Source organism: Pseudophryne corroboree, chromosome 7, assembly GCF_028390025.1.
Source record: "Pseudophryne corroboree isolate aPseCor3 chromosome 7, aPseCor3.hap2, whole genome shotgun sequence".
Lineage (NCBI taxonomy): Eukaryota > Metazoa > Chordata > Amphibia > Anura > Myobatrachidae > Pseudophryne > Pseudophryne corroboree.
Window position 1 is genome coordinate 331,064,184 of NC_086450.1, and position 16,825 is coordinate 331,081,008.

Below are 16,825 nucleotides of genomic sequence, written 5' to 3' on the forward strand. Positions count from 1 at the left end.
CAATAGGGTTAAAGTAAATGAAATATTGAACTACAAATATTAATAAAATAAACAGAGAATTTTTAAACAAGCTGTGTATTTATTCAGAAATTATCAATGCTAATAGGCTATTAATTCAAGGAATTCTTAATCTAGGCGACTCATTACATTAGTAGTCCCTTATGATTTCTAGGACACAAACTATTACAAGGCGAGGTTTGTACCTAAAAGGATAGTGTGGAGGTATTGTAACATAACGCCATCTTTTACACCAGTCTACTGTTCAAGACTGCAGTAATAGTGCAGATGTAAATTGATACAAAGTTATGTCCACCAACTCGCAACAACTATATGGCTGGCATAACAATAAATACAAGAGATCAGATAATGAATGAACTGTCTCTTGTAATAATATTCATAAGAACTGTGTGAAAAAAGAAAATTTATAAATAAAATAATTGGTACTTCGGATGATAATTGCAAACTCACAAATGACCATTAATTTATCAAGTATAAGTGGACACAATTAGGTGTTAGAAGCTGGTCTCAAAACAACAAGCAAAAGAACATATTATGTATATACATAGGTACAACAGTCCCTGTGCATGAAATGATACTAGATGGTATTTAATGGAACATATATAAACCTCTTTTGATGTCCTAAAAGCCAGGACTATTTAGCACAGACACACCCAAAGATGGGATAGCCAATCAATTTCCCAGAAGGATATAATTAGACCCATTTATCCATGTGTCAAATCTCCACATTTACAACAACTCTATAGACTGGATTCATTTATGTGATGATATATAACATTAATAAGTTGCTATACTATTGTGGTTTTCTTGAAAGCTGATTATTGGGGGTAATTCTGAGTTGATCGCAGCAGGAAATTTTTTAGCAGTTGAGCAAAACCATGTGCACTGCAGGGGGGGCAGATATAACATTTGCAGAGAGAGATAGATTTGGGTGTGGTGAGTTCAATCTGCAATCTAAATTGCAGTGTAAAAATAAAGCAGCCAGTATTTACCCTGCACAGAAACAAAATAACCCACCCAAATCTAACTCTCTCTGCAAATGTTATATTTGCCCCCCCTGCAGTGCACATGGTTTTGCCCAACTGCTAAAAAATGTCCTGCTACGATCAACTTGGAATTACCCCCATTATTGTTGCAGCTTATTGTTCTAGATCTCATATGACACTATAGTTTTTTAAAAACATTTTGGAAGTACATCAGATAGGGAGAAAAAACGTAAGATAGAGCCCCTGGTGTGTGGAAACAGATTCCCTTTCTACTGTTGCCCCATATGCCACAATGGGCAGTGGTGGGTACAATGAGAGCGGGGAAGAGCCGTCCACCAAGGACTGAAAGGATAGAGTAGTGCGAGCTGCTTCTGCTGTCCACGTTCTATGTCCCCCCTCCCCTGTTACATATGAGCATTGCAGGGGGGGCCGCAGACAAAAGAACAGTGGATGAGAGGGCTGCTCTGAGTACCTTTCTGATGTCCCGTCTGGTGTGTCTGTGCCAGAACAAGGTGAGTTCCCCGTTGGTCCTGTGGAACCACTGCCAAGGTGAAGTACCAAGTCGGGTCAGTTATAGAGAGCCATTACCATGACAGAAAGCCGGGTCTGAAGAAATATCTGCACCTCTATAATTAGGTACGCCCTGCACCTGGAGCGGACACAGGTCTCCGTAATAGCAGGGAGCCGAGCCGACAGGTCTCCGTCTTAGCAGGGAGCCGTGAATAATGTACACCCAAGTCCCGCTAATATAGCGTGCCGGGCTGGGTATAATTACCCATCTGTTAAAGAGCCGCTACCTTGACGGAGCGCCGGGTCAGGATTGATTCCTGCGCTCCTGTGTACTGATGGCGCCTTACGCCCAGATCAGACACAGGTCTCCGTCTTTGCAGGGAGCCGACAGGTCTCCGTCCTTGCAGAGAGCCTTTACGAGAGATGGGCGCCGGGTCGGGTATGATTCCCGAACCTCCGTAAGAGGTACACGCCCACGTCCCGCTGATGACGTAAGTTTCACAGAATAGCTTGATCACATCAGTCACCCTTGACAAGGTGGCAGATGGTACACAAACCACATCTGTTGTCGACTGTTGCCATATGTGTGCAAAATGAAGGAGTCGGCCCCCAACCCTGGAATCCTCCAGGCGGAGTCCAGTCTCTTCAGGCTGATGGTTTCTGTTCAGGCTTGGAAGCTGGCTTTCTACTAGTCCATTGCTTCCTACCCCTGGCCGATCTATTGGACTGGGGTTGCTTAGACTCCTCTTTAGCTTTCGCTTTGCCTTGCCATCGAAATGGCCGAAATTTTGAACCCTTAGTCTTAGAGGGGTGGTAGTCATGTGACCGCCGGTCGGCTGACCGACAGTCACATGACCTCCTCCGTGAGCCCGACGGCTCACTATCCCGATGGTCGGCATGCCGACCAACAGGGACTATTTCCACTCGTGGGTGTCCACGACACCCATAGAGTGGGAATAGAACCCGTGGCGACCGCAGGTCGCCACCGAGCCCGCAGCGTGGCGAGCGCAGCGAGCCCGCAAGGGGCTTGCTGCACTCGCCCTTCCCCGCCGGGGTCCCGGCGTCGGTATGCTGCCGGGATCCCGGCGTCAGTAAGGTGACTGGCGGTCAGGAGACCGCCGGTCACCCGTACTACACCCGTCTTAGAGTTATAACTAGCCAGAAATCTGACCTTCTTTGATTCAGCTTCTGATTCTAGAATATCAGACAATTGTTTTCCAAACAATATATTACCAATGAAAGGCAATGCTTCCAATTCTTTCTTGGATTCCGCATCTGCTTTCCAGGTACGTAGCCAAACTGCTCTACGAGCGGCTACAGTCAAGGCTGAAGCTTTAGAAGCAATTGTACCCATATCAATTGCTGCCTCTTCCAAGTATTGGGCAGATTGTCTTAAACGGCTTAAATGATACTCTTGCTCCCTATTAGGAGAAGAGAGGCCATTCTCTAGTTCCTCTATCCATTCGCCCATTGCCTTTGCTATCCAGGCCGAAGCCATAGCAGGTCTTACCACTGCTCCTGAGAGAGAAAATATATTTTTCAAGAAGCTATCTACCCTTCTGTCTGTGACATCATTTAGTGAGGTAGATGACAGTGGTAAAGCAGACTTATGCACAAGTCGCAGTACATGTGCATTTACTTTTGGAGGAACTTCTCTTTACGAACAATCCGCAGCTGGAAATGGATAATAAGAATCCCATCTTTTCGGAATCTTATACTTTTTACTGGCCGTCGCCCAAGATTCTTCATCATTTCCGTCAGCTCATCTGACGCTGGGAATTCAGTTTTAACTTTCTTTGTTCATTTAAACACAGGTGCTTTAGATCTTGACACTGTTTTGGCTGGCTCTTCCAAAGAGAGAACAGCCTTCATAGCATCAATAAGTTCAGCTACATCCTCTGAACTAAAACTCTGCGACTGATCATCATACGGAGTATTTGAATATACTGTATCATCATCTGTTGTATCATCTTGTGTAGTCTGCCACAAAGACGCAACTGTCTTAGTCTTACCTGTCCCTTGGTTACTTGTAGAGGCTACTGGAACCAAGGCGTAGGGAGGGAGCTGCATGTATGGGTTAATAGTGTAACCTAACCCCTGGGGTGGTGCAGTCGGAGTTAACCTGTCCACTATTGAAGACAAAGTCTTTGCGAACATATTCCATGGTGGCTCTACTGGTTGTTGAACCAAATCCTGTTTTTTATTTTGCTGAAAAGCAAAACAGTTCGCACACAACCCCTCATAAGTGACCAACTGGCCTATACCAATTAACCCTGTTTTACAAGATAAACATGTTAGGGATGTAGGAGTGCCTGATAAATTCTCCTCGTCACTTTTGCCGCTCACAGACACGGTAATAATCTGTTAATGACTACACAATTTGTGACTGAAAATCACCTATATATGGATATGTAGAAGTGAGATCAATCTGACCACAACCGTGCACCTGAATTGAAGGTCAGAACAGGACTGACGACATAAAAAAGTCAAAACACATACTAGCAGTCAGTCACATGTTAAGGCATTAAACATTGTCATATGAGAATACAACCCCCATAACAACTTACAAGTAAGTAGGATAGTTGTACTTCTGTTTTTAACTGTTTTTTTTCAAACATAACATGAAGAAACAACAGTAATATACAGGTCTCATATGCAATATGTACTAAAATTAACAATTCATACTAACAAGTAGAGAGAATTTTTAGTACTGTATACCCTTCCTCCATAGAGCGGGATACAGGGAGACTCACCACACTTCCATATCCAAACAAATACGCTAACAAGACGCTGAGTGGATTCAGACGCTACTGGTGTACACTGCCGTTCTGATAACTGATGCAAGACACGGACGCTCACTAACGGACACGGATGCTTAGTGAAATGCCACGTGTATGCAGATGCTAAGGCCTGCGACTTGGTCCGGCAATCTCTAGTGTACACAACCGCGGCGTCTAAGCTGCGACCGAGTACCCTCGTGGTAGCATCTGAGACGGAAGTGAGGTCATTCAGTTCATGGACGGGAGATGCGCGGAAACTGGTCATGAACTTGGGGGAGGGGCGGCCAGGAGAGCGTCTGATTCCCCCTGTTGACTTAAACTCTAAGGATCGCGGCCTCAACGTAGTCCTGGCGCCTATGATCCCTAGAGCATAGCGCTGTCGCACTAGAGTGTGTTCGGCGCATCAACACACTGTTTGTAGTCTCCACCAATACAGTGTAGCTATGTCCGGACCCCCCTAGTAAAAGGAAATCCATAGACTTACCTTCCCCCCATGCTCTGGCCACAGCCTGGTTACGTCTACTGGACCTGCTAGAACATCTGACACAGACGCCCGTCGAGACAGCACTGTACCACGAAGGTAAGCGTTGTTGCGACCCGGTGGGGAGTTGTTGGAGCGACTCTTTCTAGTATGCGTTTAAGACGCTGTTAAGAAAAGTTGCTCAAAAAACATAGTAAGACTATAAAAATAAAATAATAAAAAGCTTCAGGCTGCTATTAAAAGCAGCCCTGTGACCATGGTCCGGCTCCTGCCGCACAAAACAAAAAACTGATTTGACTGAGTCAGTGGGCGGGATTATATGGTGAAGCCCCGATGCATCCTGGAAGGCCAGAAAGCTTGTGACCGTTTGGTGCTATTTCCGCTGTCGCTCCGGCATATCCCAATGTTATCCTGTGGATAACCTGTGGACCCAGCCAGAGAAATATCTCTGTGTACGCTCAACATTGGTATAAAAAAACAGGATTTTACTAGCTCTTCTTTATGTTTGTATACTGTATGTGCATGTGTAAAATTCCGCATACATATTCTCAATATGCACATAGAATACTTAACCTATATGCCGATGCTCAGTTGACACCCTGTTATACCCATTCAGCCGCAGGTGTAGGTGTGAATGAGTTGGGTACACCTATGAACAGGGTCATAACTAGGTGTGTGCCAACAGCACCCGCAGGGCTGCGCTATTATTTTAATGCGTTGCCCCAGCCCCGCTGCTAGCTGTATGTAATGTACGGTAATGTATGTAGCTGTACGCTCAGCTCCATTTCTGTTATGCACACCACTACATACAGTACATTACATTCTCCGCCCCCTCCCGGCTTACTCACCCCTCCACCCCCGGCCGCCAGTTGCATCTATTACCGCGGGAAGCGCTGCTTCAGTTGAATGCCTCCAGCCGCTACTTGAGATCTGCAGCCTCCCTTCCTATACAGGCAGCTGGCGCCGCCTCCTTCTCCTCCTTCGCAACTGGTTTGCCGGGTTCCGTTGTCCCTGAGGGCGGGATGTATTAAGCAGGTAAAAACAAACACACAGAGACACACTCTCTCTACCAGTGACATTGACACTGACACTAGTACAGGCAGACAGACAAGGACACTAACACATGCTGACATTGGCAGTGGCAGTCACACACTTATTTAGCTTCTCCGGTCCTTTCCCATCACTCTCCTGTCTGGAGACAATCACAGAGGTACAGGAACTTTGATATCGTTACCTCCTCTACTGTATCTATCTATTGTACACTCTTTGTTCCTCTTCCTCTACTTTCTGTATTAGTGTTCAAGATGGAGCAAGAGGATAGGTGACACCACAAATGCATGTAAAACAGCAGATCACGCTTATATACAGTAGGCACGTGGCAGTGGTGACAGATATAATTAACTTCAAAATATACTGAAGATTAGAAGATGTTTCACAGCTAATTGACTGAGCCAGTTTACGCATGCGAGAAACAGCTTATATGCGATGTAGCTTTAAGAGACATATATAGTACTGTATAGGGAGGCCAATCCCACGCTGTTTTTTCAATCCCGGGAATCAGGATTAAGAAACGATCAATCCCAGGATTTCCGGGATACCGAGATTGGGTTGTCAATGTCCCAAACGGCCAGTGCAGAGGCGCGCATCGTTAACGACATTCAGTGTACATACTGGATGAGATTGTAAAAGATCTCGCTCAGATTGGCCCTTCTGAGCGATATCTTTTACTTTCTCTTTTGTGTGTGTATGGGCCTTCAGTTACCTCTATACATTACTTTTTAGCCATGTAGCTAAATTTGACTGGGCCAAACTTGATCTTCACCAATATTTGTCAAAGCCACACCATACAATGTATGTAAGCTTTGCTTTTCATGCCACAAACATTACTGTTGTGGTAGCCAAACAACAAACATGGAGTATTAAGTAGCAACATGTAGTAATATATATAATTGTCTCCTAGCATAGACCACTTGTTAGTTACCTGTTTCTGATATTTAGTGACACTTTCTGCCTCTAGTGTTCCTTAATTAAGAAAGGACTAGACATTAATGTTGTATGGCTTACTAAATATCCATCCAATATTCTACAGCTATATGGATAGGTGATAGGACTTATGTAAAAGTTAAAGAACAGTAAAAATTAAACTCTACAGAGATAATGTAAATTTTTTTGCAGCTTTACACAATGTTAAAACCTTTGTAAAATGCTTTCTCCTATAGTACTATAGCAGATGCTACCTCATTTTACACCGCTTGTTCTAGTCTATTGCGTTATGCTATAATGGGATAAACTGTAATGTTAGCATCCAATAGCACCACCTTCCTCTCACAGCAAACATTTCTTATTGGGAAGATGAAAGTAACGTAATTACAACACAAATAACGAGTACAGCCAACCCTCCCAGATTATAATTTCATTAGTTCCCACAAATTTGTAGCATTGTCCAGGAAATATTTGAGTTTTTATAGAAAATAAGGAAAAATGTAAAAAAAAATTATATTGTTTTGGCAATAAGCCTCCATTCTTAATGTGTCTCACATTGAGGATTGAACCATAGCTCCAATGTAACTCCATTGTAGCTCTGACATAAATAACAACTGCCCATTCTCCATGGCTGGATACAGCAGTCATCCAATCAGCATAATAAAAATTCACTTGTATTTATGTAAACTCCTCCAGTGTGTCAAACCTTGAGAAAGACCCAGGGAGGGTCGGAACGCGTGGGTACTCTTGATACTGACCCCCTGCATGCGGATGCTGATGCTTTTGGACTGAGCAAACACCTGGATGAATGTTGAGACCAGAAAATCTTATTGCTGCAGCCTGGTGATAGAATCTGGAGTTTCATGCTTTTAAGAACTGACTTGAGTTAGTTCTCACCAGGACCGGTAATCAGCCAATACTTTTGTTATCACATGAGGGTGGTCCTACCAGTGAATGTCTTTTTGTCTGTGTGACATATTTGCCTTTTTCAAGATTCAACCCATGTCATGTGATATGGAATTTTATGTATATATTTTTAAAGTGTGGTGTATCTTATTGTGTTAAATTGCATTTTACAGTATCACACTATGTTTTTTCATTTCACCCTTTATTTCTGGTGCATACTCCCTCTTATGATCAAGAATTCTCTCTAAAAAGGAGGTCAGCACGAAATCAAGAGGTGGATTGCCCCGTATAATACGGAGCGGGGCGCTGGTGAAGTAGTATTCTTTGTATCTTTTTTTGCATTACCAGTGCTAGAATGGTGACTTACCAAGGAGCTGTGGGTTCCCACACGTGATATACCCTCATTGGTTTGTCATAAAGATGGGGGGGGGTTATTTCTAAGGGTATGGAATATTATGTCGACATTTACCATGTAGACATGTTCAGCATGTTAAGCAGCAGCATTTCGATGTGCACAATGTTATACCTATAAAATATCGACATAATGTCAACATGGCATTTTTAAATTAACCCTCACGGTCATGTTGACATTTTTTTACTCTGCCAACATGTCATCCAACATTTTTCAAATGTTGACATCTCAGACACTGATAATTCAACCAAATCTACATCACAATATTCTACGTTCTGATGTCTTCATTATGGCTGCATACCATCTCTAAAATAATACAGATGTAGCCATGGTGATCGTGGCTACATCTGCGGCAAACAAGCACTCTCGGCACGCTATTGTCCCGATTTGTAGCCACGATGAGCATGGCTACATCTGTAGTTTTAAAGTTGGGTAATACCTATATAAGATCCATTATTATATTACTAAATAGTTGTATTTTAGTACACTGTAAAATAATATTTTGATAGCCAGCAATATAAATCGGAATCATTAAAAACTTTTTAAATCTTACTCAGAGTATTATATATTTTCTCATTCGATGTCATCATCACAATAATCTGTTAACCTAAGCTTTATTTTTTACTAATAGATGAAGAATTCATTCTACGCCAAGAAACGAGACTACGCTGTGTGATGTATTGTTACCTAGAGCCCAACACACAGTATGGGCTGACATGGAAGATGAGTTTTCAGATTTCCTGCTAAAATCAAAAGGTAAGAAAATATTTAAATTATAATCACTTATAAAATAACTCTGAGCAGCCACATTTCAAGCAGTTTGAAGTTCTACATGGTTGTTGTAATGTACGGAAAGGTTACAGCATAGAGAAAGACTGCTGACAATATAAATATGAATGTGGTTATAAAATGCAAACATTCAATATTCTGGAACGTAAACATAGCAGTGTTTATTTCATTCATTAACATTGTTAAATATTGCTGTTAACCCTGAGACCAAGAGAAATTACATAATTAAAAAAAGTACAGTTACATTTTTATGTTACGCCAAAAGCAACAATCACACGTTCTATGCTTGAAATAATAAAGTTACTTTGCTGTCACCATTATAAACTGTGCTGGAATACCATGTGCTTGCCTATGTCATCACATACCACTGTGTAAATCCTTGCAGAATTTTGCTGAAGGTGAGTGGATGGCCACTTACTGTCCACTTACGTGCAAATAAATTCCATTTACATAGCTGCAACCAATAACCATTCTCTGTTATAGGTTACCCTGTTACAGCTGGATTTTATAGCTACAACTTTAAAGCGTGCACATTAGGCCTGATTGAGGTCCGGCTGCAGTGGCACAAATGACGTAATGTACCAACATTCAGTACATTGTGCATGCGCCAGATCTGAGCTCCGCATGTGCAGTACGTGTCCTGCCTTGTTAGATATAGTAAGGCTGCAGAAGTCAGTGGACAATCTGTAGCCTTTTGGGGGAGGGGAGGGGGAGAAGACCTCCGTTTCACAAAACCAAGGCCATGGTTTTTATCTATCAATGTAGATTTCCTGGCCTCAGCGACGGAGCTGCTGCGACAGGTCTGCGTAACCTCATGAGTTACTCAGCCAGCCAATGGTGTTGCAGGTGATCCAATGCTGTGCCCTTGGATGCAGCAGAGGAGCACACAAGCATGCAGGAGGAATCTACTTATACCAGATGCTTTTTGCTGCTTTGCCATAAATGAGCATTGCTAAAGAAGCAGCAGTGATGCATTTTGCGTCCACATCTGAATCACCACTATTGTCAATGCATAATGGGGACAGCCATTGTGTGCACTATACAAATGTTATAGGAATGCACTTATCACACTTACTGTACATTTCACACACACAAAATGAAATTGTTCAACAATGGTTCAGGTCTCCAAGGTGAGATTTAATCTACAATACTGAATACTCCAAGACTGTACATTTCTTATTCTAATTTTAAAAAACAAATTTTTTCAATGTGTATCTCTAGGGCTGCCCATGGGGAGGACACATATGTGGGGACCCTGCAAGTTAATGGACATCCGCAGCCTGAAGACACCTGCGCCACCACCCTGAGCAGCATCTGTATAAAACACATACCTCCTACTGCTCATACTGTACTGAGGCCCTCCCAGTGTGCTGATGTCACACAGTTGCTAATGGGAAGTGGGGGGCTTGGAGATACTAGGATGGCCAGTTGTTTTGTGTGTGAGCCATGGGCTGGGATAGTAATGGATGATCGGATCTCATCAATTTCTATGGCAACAGTGGCGCTCTGTAAGTTCCTCCAGATTGCCTAAGGCAATTTAGAGTTCAACCCCCCCCCCCCCATCCTCACACAGACCTCCCTACACCCCTACACAGCTCTCTCCCCTCACATACTGTAGCTGTCTTTTCCTCACACAGATGTCCCCACTTACTTAAATATCCCCACATACACAGCCCTCACCCTTCATTCACCCCCACCCCCCACATAGCTGTCCACACACAGACGCCCACACACACAGCTCTCACCCTTCATTCACCCCCCCCACATAGCTAGCTGCCCACATACCGACGCCCACCCACACAGCTCTCACCCTTCATTCACCCCCACATAGCTGCCCAAGCACCGACGCCCACACACACAGCTCTCACCCTTCACTCAACCCCCTCTTCCCCAGAGGCAGACGCTAAGCAGAAGCAGCTGCTACTGGGAAATGATGCTTATGCTGCAGCCCAGTCTAATGATTCTCCCACTGCTGCAGCTCTAATCTGCCAGGATGCGCACAAAGATGCACCATCAAGGGGCATTGGCCACCCCATCGGACTTTGGCTGCCAATGTCAGAGAGACAACATCTTCTGATACAGTCCCTGACACTAGCACACCCTCGACATGCCCGCTAACTCAAGCTATGCCCCCTGTCACTCCCCAGGATCACCTAGCAAAATGGCATGGGTCTTCATGCTGTTCCGATTGAGAGATGTGCAATAATGCTGCCATGTGTGTGTGCAGCAACTGTGCAAAAATATGCCAATCCTGCAGCATTGGGTGTACTAGTACAAATGCTGGATTTGCACTGTGACTCCCATTGGTGGCCTTGCGAGTCCCTCCACCTGCATACATGCACAAAGTATCAGTCACAGATCAGTCCATTACCAAACGTCAGAGTAGCCATATAAACACACAGCATGGCTGCAGGAAGGAAGATGCTTAAAAGATCATAGTCGCAAGCTGAGACCCACCCCAAAAATGGTCACAATGCACCTACAAGTTTTCCCCCAAACAGCCCCTGTCAATCATTTTGTGAATATATTCTCTCTGTGACTATCATTGCAAGACCATCGTGGCACTTGAGCAATGTGACCTACAGTACACTCAATCACTCAGGCCATTAGACCACCAGTGGTGACCATTGGGGTGCATGTGCAATGCCCACCTCTCAATCATGCCCACTAGTAATGGTCTGATTTTCTCTGTACCTGTGCTCTCTAATATCCATTCCAGAGACAGATCATCTGTTAGGCAACATAGGCTCCTGTTTAGGGTCTAGTGGATAATGCAGGGCCAGAGTCGGGAGACACAGCAGGCCCCTGGTCCGATTGTGCTGATCAAGCTGCAGTCAAGGGCACCAGGCCTTGGGGAGCTTGGCCTATTCTGTTGTGGCACCGCAGTTGAACTACTTAGTTACACCATCCTTTTACCCCTGCAGCTTTCAGATTACAGTCTGTAGAGGAGCTGGGTGGAGCGACTAGAACATATAGTAGTTTGCCTTATCCGAAAATGTGCAGGAGTGGATGGCAGGTTGGTGGTTGGAGCTTGGTGAAAATCAGTAAGTTCACGCTATATAAAATATAAGTTCTGAAGTTGTTTCGATAATCAGCAAGGGGCACAAATATGGATTCATAAATGCTGCTCTGATTTATAAAATATGATAATTTAACTACCATAATTTTCAGTGAATATCAAAGTGCAATTAGGTTGTGAAATATAAAATGTTTTACACTCCTCTCTCAAGGAGAGGGGGCCCTGGATCAAAATTTGTCAGGGGGCTTACCATTCTTATGGTCAGCCCTGCATATTTTTATGTAGCCCAAAAGCCTCCCACTCCTTTCACACTCCCACCTGCCCTCTATGTTCTACAAATGTTTCTCCTGTCAACTGATTACATCCTCCCACTATCGCCTCCAAGAATTTACATGTGCTGTTCCCTACCTCTGGAATTCTATACCTCTCCCTATTAGATTCTCCACCTCTCTACAGAGAGCTCTCAAGACCCGCTTCTTCATCAAAGCCATCCAGTTCTAATACTAACAGACTCCCCCATGAATATCCCATCTATGTCACCCCTGTCTGTTTGCCCATCCCATTTAAAATATATGCTCTCACGGGCAGGGCCCTCTTCCCTCATGTGCTTTTCCCTCTCTTACTTATTCTATAATCTACTCCATAGTCCCTACAGGGGCACCTAACCCTTGGTTTCTACCACACTGCTGCTTTTTTGTGTATTATGGGATGCAGTTACAATGCCGGCGTCAATGCCACCAGCCGGAATCCCGGTGCAGCAGGGCTATTCACACTCGTGGGTGTCCACGACATCCATAGGGTGGAAATAGATCCTGTGGCGAGCCACTGAGCCCGCAAGGGGACTCTTACAGCTCGCCTCGCTGCCGGCATTCTAGCAGGTGGGATGGCGCTGTCAGGATATTGACAGCCGCCATCCCGTCCGCCAGTATTACGTACCTAGGGGGTAATTTCAAGTTGATCGCTGCAGGATTTTTGTTAGCAATTGGGCAAAACCATGTGCACTGCAGGGGGGGCAGATATAACATGTGCAGAGAGAGTTACATTTGGGTGGGGTGTGTTCAATCTGCAATCTAATTTGCAGTGTAAAAATAAAGCAGCCAGTATTTACCCTGCACAGAAATAAAATAACCCACCCTAACCTAACTCTCTCTGCAAATGTTATATCTGCCCCCCCCCACCCCCCCCTGCAGTGCACATGGTTTTGCCCAACTGCTATCAAAGTTCCTGCTGCGATCAACTTGGAATTACCCCCCTAATCCGTTTATTATAACTGCTAACACATACCATGTACTTGTCCTGCAGTGTCTTGTACTGTAAGTCATTGCTTTCTTGTTTTGCTCAGAATTATAATAATAATAATAATAATAATAATAATAGTATAGAGGTTATTTATTTATTTATTATCAGTTATTTATAGAGCGCACACATATTCTGCAGCGCTTTACAGAGAATATTTTGACCATTCACATCAGTCCCTGCCACAATGGAGCTTACAATCTATATTCCCTATCACATGTACACACATACACAATCACACTAGGGTTAATTTTGTTGGGATCCAATTAACCTACCAGTATATTTTTGGATTGTGGGAGGAAACCGGAGTACCCGGAGGAAACCCACGCAAGTACGGGGAGAATATACAAACTCCGCACAGTTAGGGCCATGGTGGGAATCGAACCCATGACCTCAGTGCTGTGAGGCAGTAATGCTAACCATTACACCATCCGTACTGCCGCACGGTGATGGTGGAATGTGTTACTACAGAGGTGATGGGAGGATGAATTACTACAAAGGCTATGGGGAAGAGAGGGGGAATGTATTATTACAGAGGCGATGGGAGTGAAGTGTGTTAGTACAGAACTGATATGAAAAACTGACTATACTGTAGCATATTATCTATGTGATGTTGATAATGACGCTAAGTGAAAGATTTATCTTCTTGCCTTCATACCAATAGGATAATTAACACTTGCATTTAGCAGCTATAGTTAAGTGATTGGTTTTACTAATCAGGGAAAAGGATGGTATAAAGATATTGCAACCAACACCCTGTAGACCTCTCCTAGTGTAGATTTGGATTGTGTTGGGAGTATCACTCCACTTTCTGCAATGGTTTCTCAACTGGGAACAGAAGCTGCTGGCATGGCCTCGCCTATTATTTACTAATTCACTTTTGTATAATTACACTGTTAGTTCTGATAATAAACAGCTGCCAGTCTGTACCTATCTGATCATCAAATGCACAGTCGTGGAAACCTTTAAAAGAGCCTTGAACGTGGTGAGATAGCTGTGTGGGGTAAGAGACACATATGGCCAGATGCATCATCGCTTGGAAAGTGATAAAATGGTGAGTGAAAAAGTACCAGCCAATCAGCTCCTGCCATTTTTCAAACACCGCCTGTGACATAGCAGTTAGGACCTGATTGGCTGGTACTTTTTCACTCTCAATTTTTTCACTTTCCAAGCGATGATGCAGCTAGCACATAGTCTGCTGTGAAGCAGCGTTAAGACTTTTCTTCTATTTTCCCTCAACATGTCACAATTAACGATGCGTCAAACTTGCCTAATGACAGTAATAGTCAACAAAGCTTCACATCTTCTCCTCTGTGAATAAAAGACTTCTCTATGCTAATTGCACGGCCTTGTTTAGCTGGCAGAGCTGAGGCAAAAAAAACAATAACAGCGACCTTTTAAGTTTTGCGTCTAGTCAGATTTTTTTTTCCATGTCAGAGTCTTAAAAGGATAAATATTTTATATGTAAGTACAAAAGTTTCTCCAGCGGGGATAGAACCAGAAGCATAATTATGCCATTCACATGGCAGTCTACAACAGCCAAATGTATTCTGATGTGAAATTAGCTATGGTCTCCGGTTGCCACTGAGGAGTCATTTTACATTTTGGATGGCTTAAGTGCTGTATTTAACTACCACAGTCATGAACGATCATAGATGATTTTAACAATGAACTAAGAAATGTCACTTAGAATGTCAACATTTTAAACAATAAAAGACACATGATTAAACTAGGGTAGTGGTGCTCAATAGCACACACAGCTTATTATACTTATTGTGGGATCCATTGTATTTACTTACATATCTCCAATTTTATATAGCTCACTATTTTTCAATATTTTTCTCAAACTCAAAAGTAATTTCCATAATTCTGAGGAGAAACCAGTACACTAAAGGCCTGATTTAATGTTGTATGCAAATCTGATGGGTGCGTACAACATCGATAGTGAGAGATGTGCACATTCATATGTAATAAACCCCTATTGGTGGGTGGATCGTACCTGTTTCTCTGCAGCTATCACTGGTCCAGCCCTCTTCAGACCACTTCTGCTTCTGGGCTCCCTTAGCAGACAGGCACGGAGGTGAGGACCCCCAAAAGACCACAACAAGTCACTACATGTTTGGACAGTGACTTGGTAAGTTGTTAGGCCGGAATAAAGAGACACTTTCTACTTTAGGAACAACAATGTGACAGTTGTAGATAGCAATATACTTAGTTGAAATAACAGTTACTCATTTACACGAGGTTCGCCTTACTATTACATGGCAAGAACTGTATGAAGAATATTCCCTTGCACCTCAGAGGTCTCACATAAGCTTTGACACAGTCACAACATAACAAAGATATACAGTAACGATACAATGTTAAAGTAATGTTTGCCCTTTTACCCTGAGTGGGTGTAATGCATTATAAGCTTAAATAAACATAGTATCCCTGCCCCAGTGTCCTTGCTCTCAAATCCCTATTCCCCACTTTGCAGCATATTATGTCTCACCATCAACTACTATCCCTCGTCTGAGTACTCAGGGGATGAATATCCCAATATGGCCCTTAGTCGCCACTAGGTGAAACAGATTGTCGCTCAACAAAATCCTTCAAAGGCTGCTCCTGGGGCTTTGAACTGGAAGGGCTCACTGTGTATAGACAAAGGGTCCATATAAAATGTGTGGTCACACTATTAAGGTAGAATGGCGCCTCAAATACCGTACAAGGCTCACTACTGTCTGCACGCTGCTTGATACTTATAATAAGCAAAGCCCCCTGCCTCCGCCATTTTCCCTGTCACAGCGGTCACGTGTGATATCACACAGCCGCCCTGAGCCTTCCTCCCTTTCCTATACCACACCCTCACAATGCAGCATCACCGCCTCCACAACACTGTGTCATCTCCCCGTGAATGCCTCTGCCTGTCAATGAGGTAAATGTGTTCGCATTACTGAGATGCTTCTCCCTATCTGCTCATGCACAGAGTGGGCCCTGCACATGCGCACTACAGTGGAACACGGGGAGATGAGATTGTATCTCAGTAGGATACCGAATAGGGACCTTAGTTTGGAAGGTAATCTATATGAGTTTGTGTATCTGAGATCTATGATAAAGTCTCGTTAGAAAGAAGAAACTTGTCGACATTATTTCTGCTTAATGGTATGAGCCCATGCTGGAGAGACATTTGTGGATATACAGAGAGGTTGAGCAGATTTCCTGTAATTGGCTGCAATCAGGCCCTAAAGCAGAAGTGAATGCAGCTGCAGCTACTGTACTATTACCATCTTCTTCCAGAGTCGCAGCTGCAGTAATATGCAGAAGCAAGTTTCAGCTTCCTCTTGCATACAAGCCCTGAGACCCCCACTTTCAATGCTCATGGACGGCGTAATTCTACTGGTGATTCTAAATATTCCACCATCGGTGCATCATCACCCTTACCATCGCATCTTGTGCAAGTCTACGGCAGACGCAGGGTCTCCAGCTAAGCATGGCCCCTGTAGTTGTAGTATTGTGTCTGAGAACGCAGCCGCTTGCACTGATACGCCTATATAACACCTATGAACCTGCCTTTTGTAGTGTTTACTTCAAGCAACCCCCCAGTCACCAGCCAGGAGTGCCCATGGTTTTGCCTCACTGTTCCTAATGCCAGCCATCCTATAG

At 43.7% G+C, this 16,825-nt stretch overlaps 1 long non-coding RNA gene across 1 annotated transcript in view; it reads left to right on the forward strand.

Annotated features, from left to right (window-relative positions):
• Positions 1–15,239: 15,239 nt before the first annotated feature.
• LOC134945206 (uncharacterized) overlaps positions 15,240–16,825 on the forward strand; it is a 136,811-nt gene continuing 135,225 nt past the window's right edge. Inside the window, exon 1 of the long non-coding RNA XR_010182073.1 lies at positions 15,240–15,314. This is a non-coding gene — a long non-coding RNA (uncharacterized LOC134945206). The remainder of the gene's footprint in view (positions 15,315–16,825) is intronic.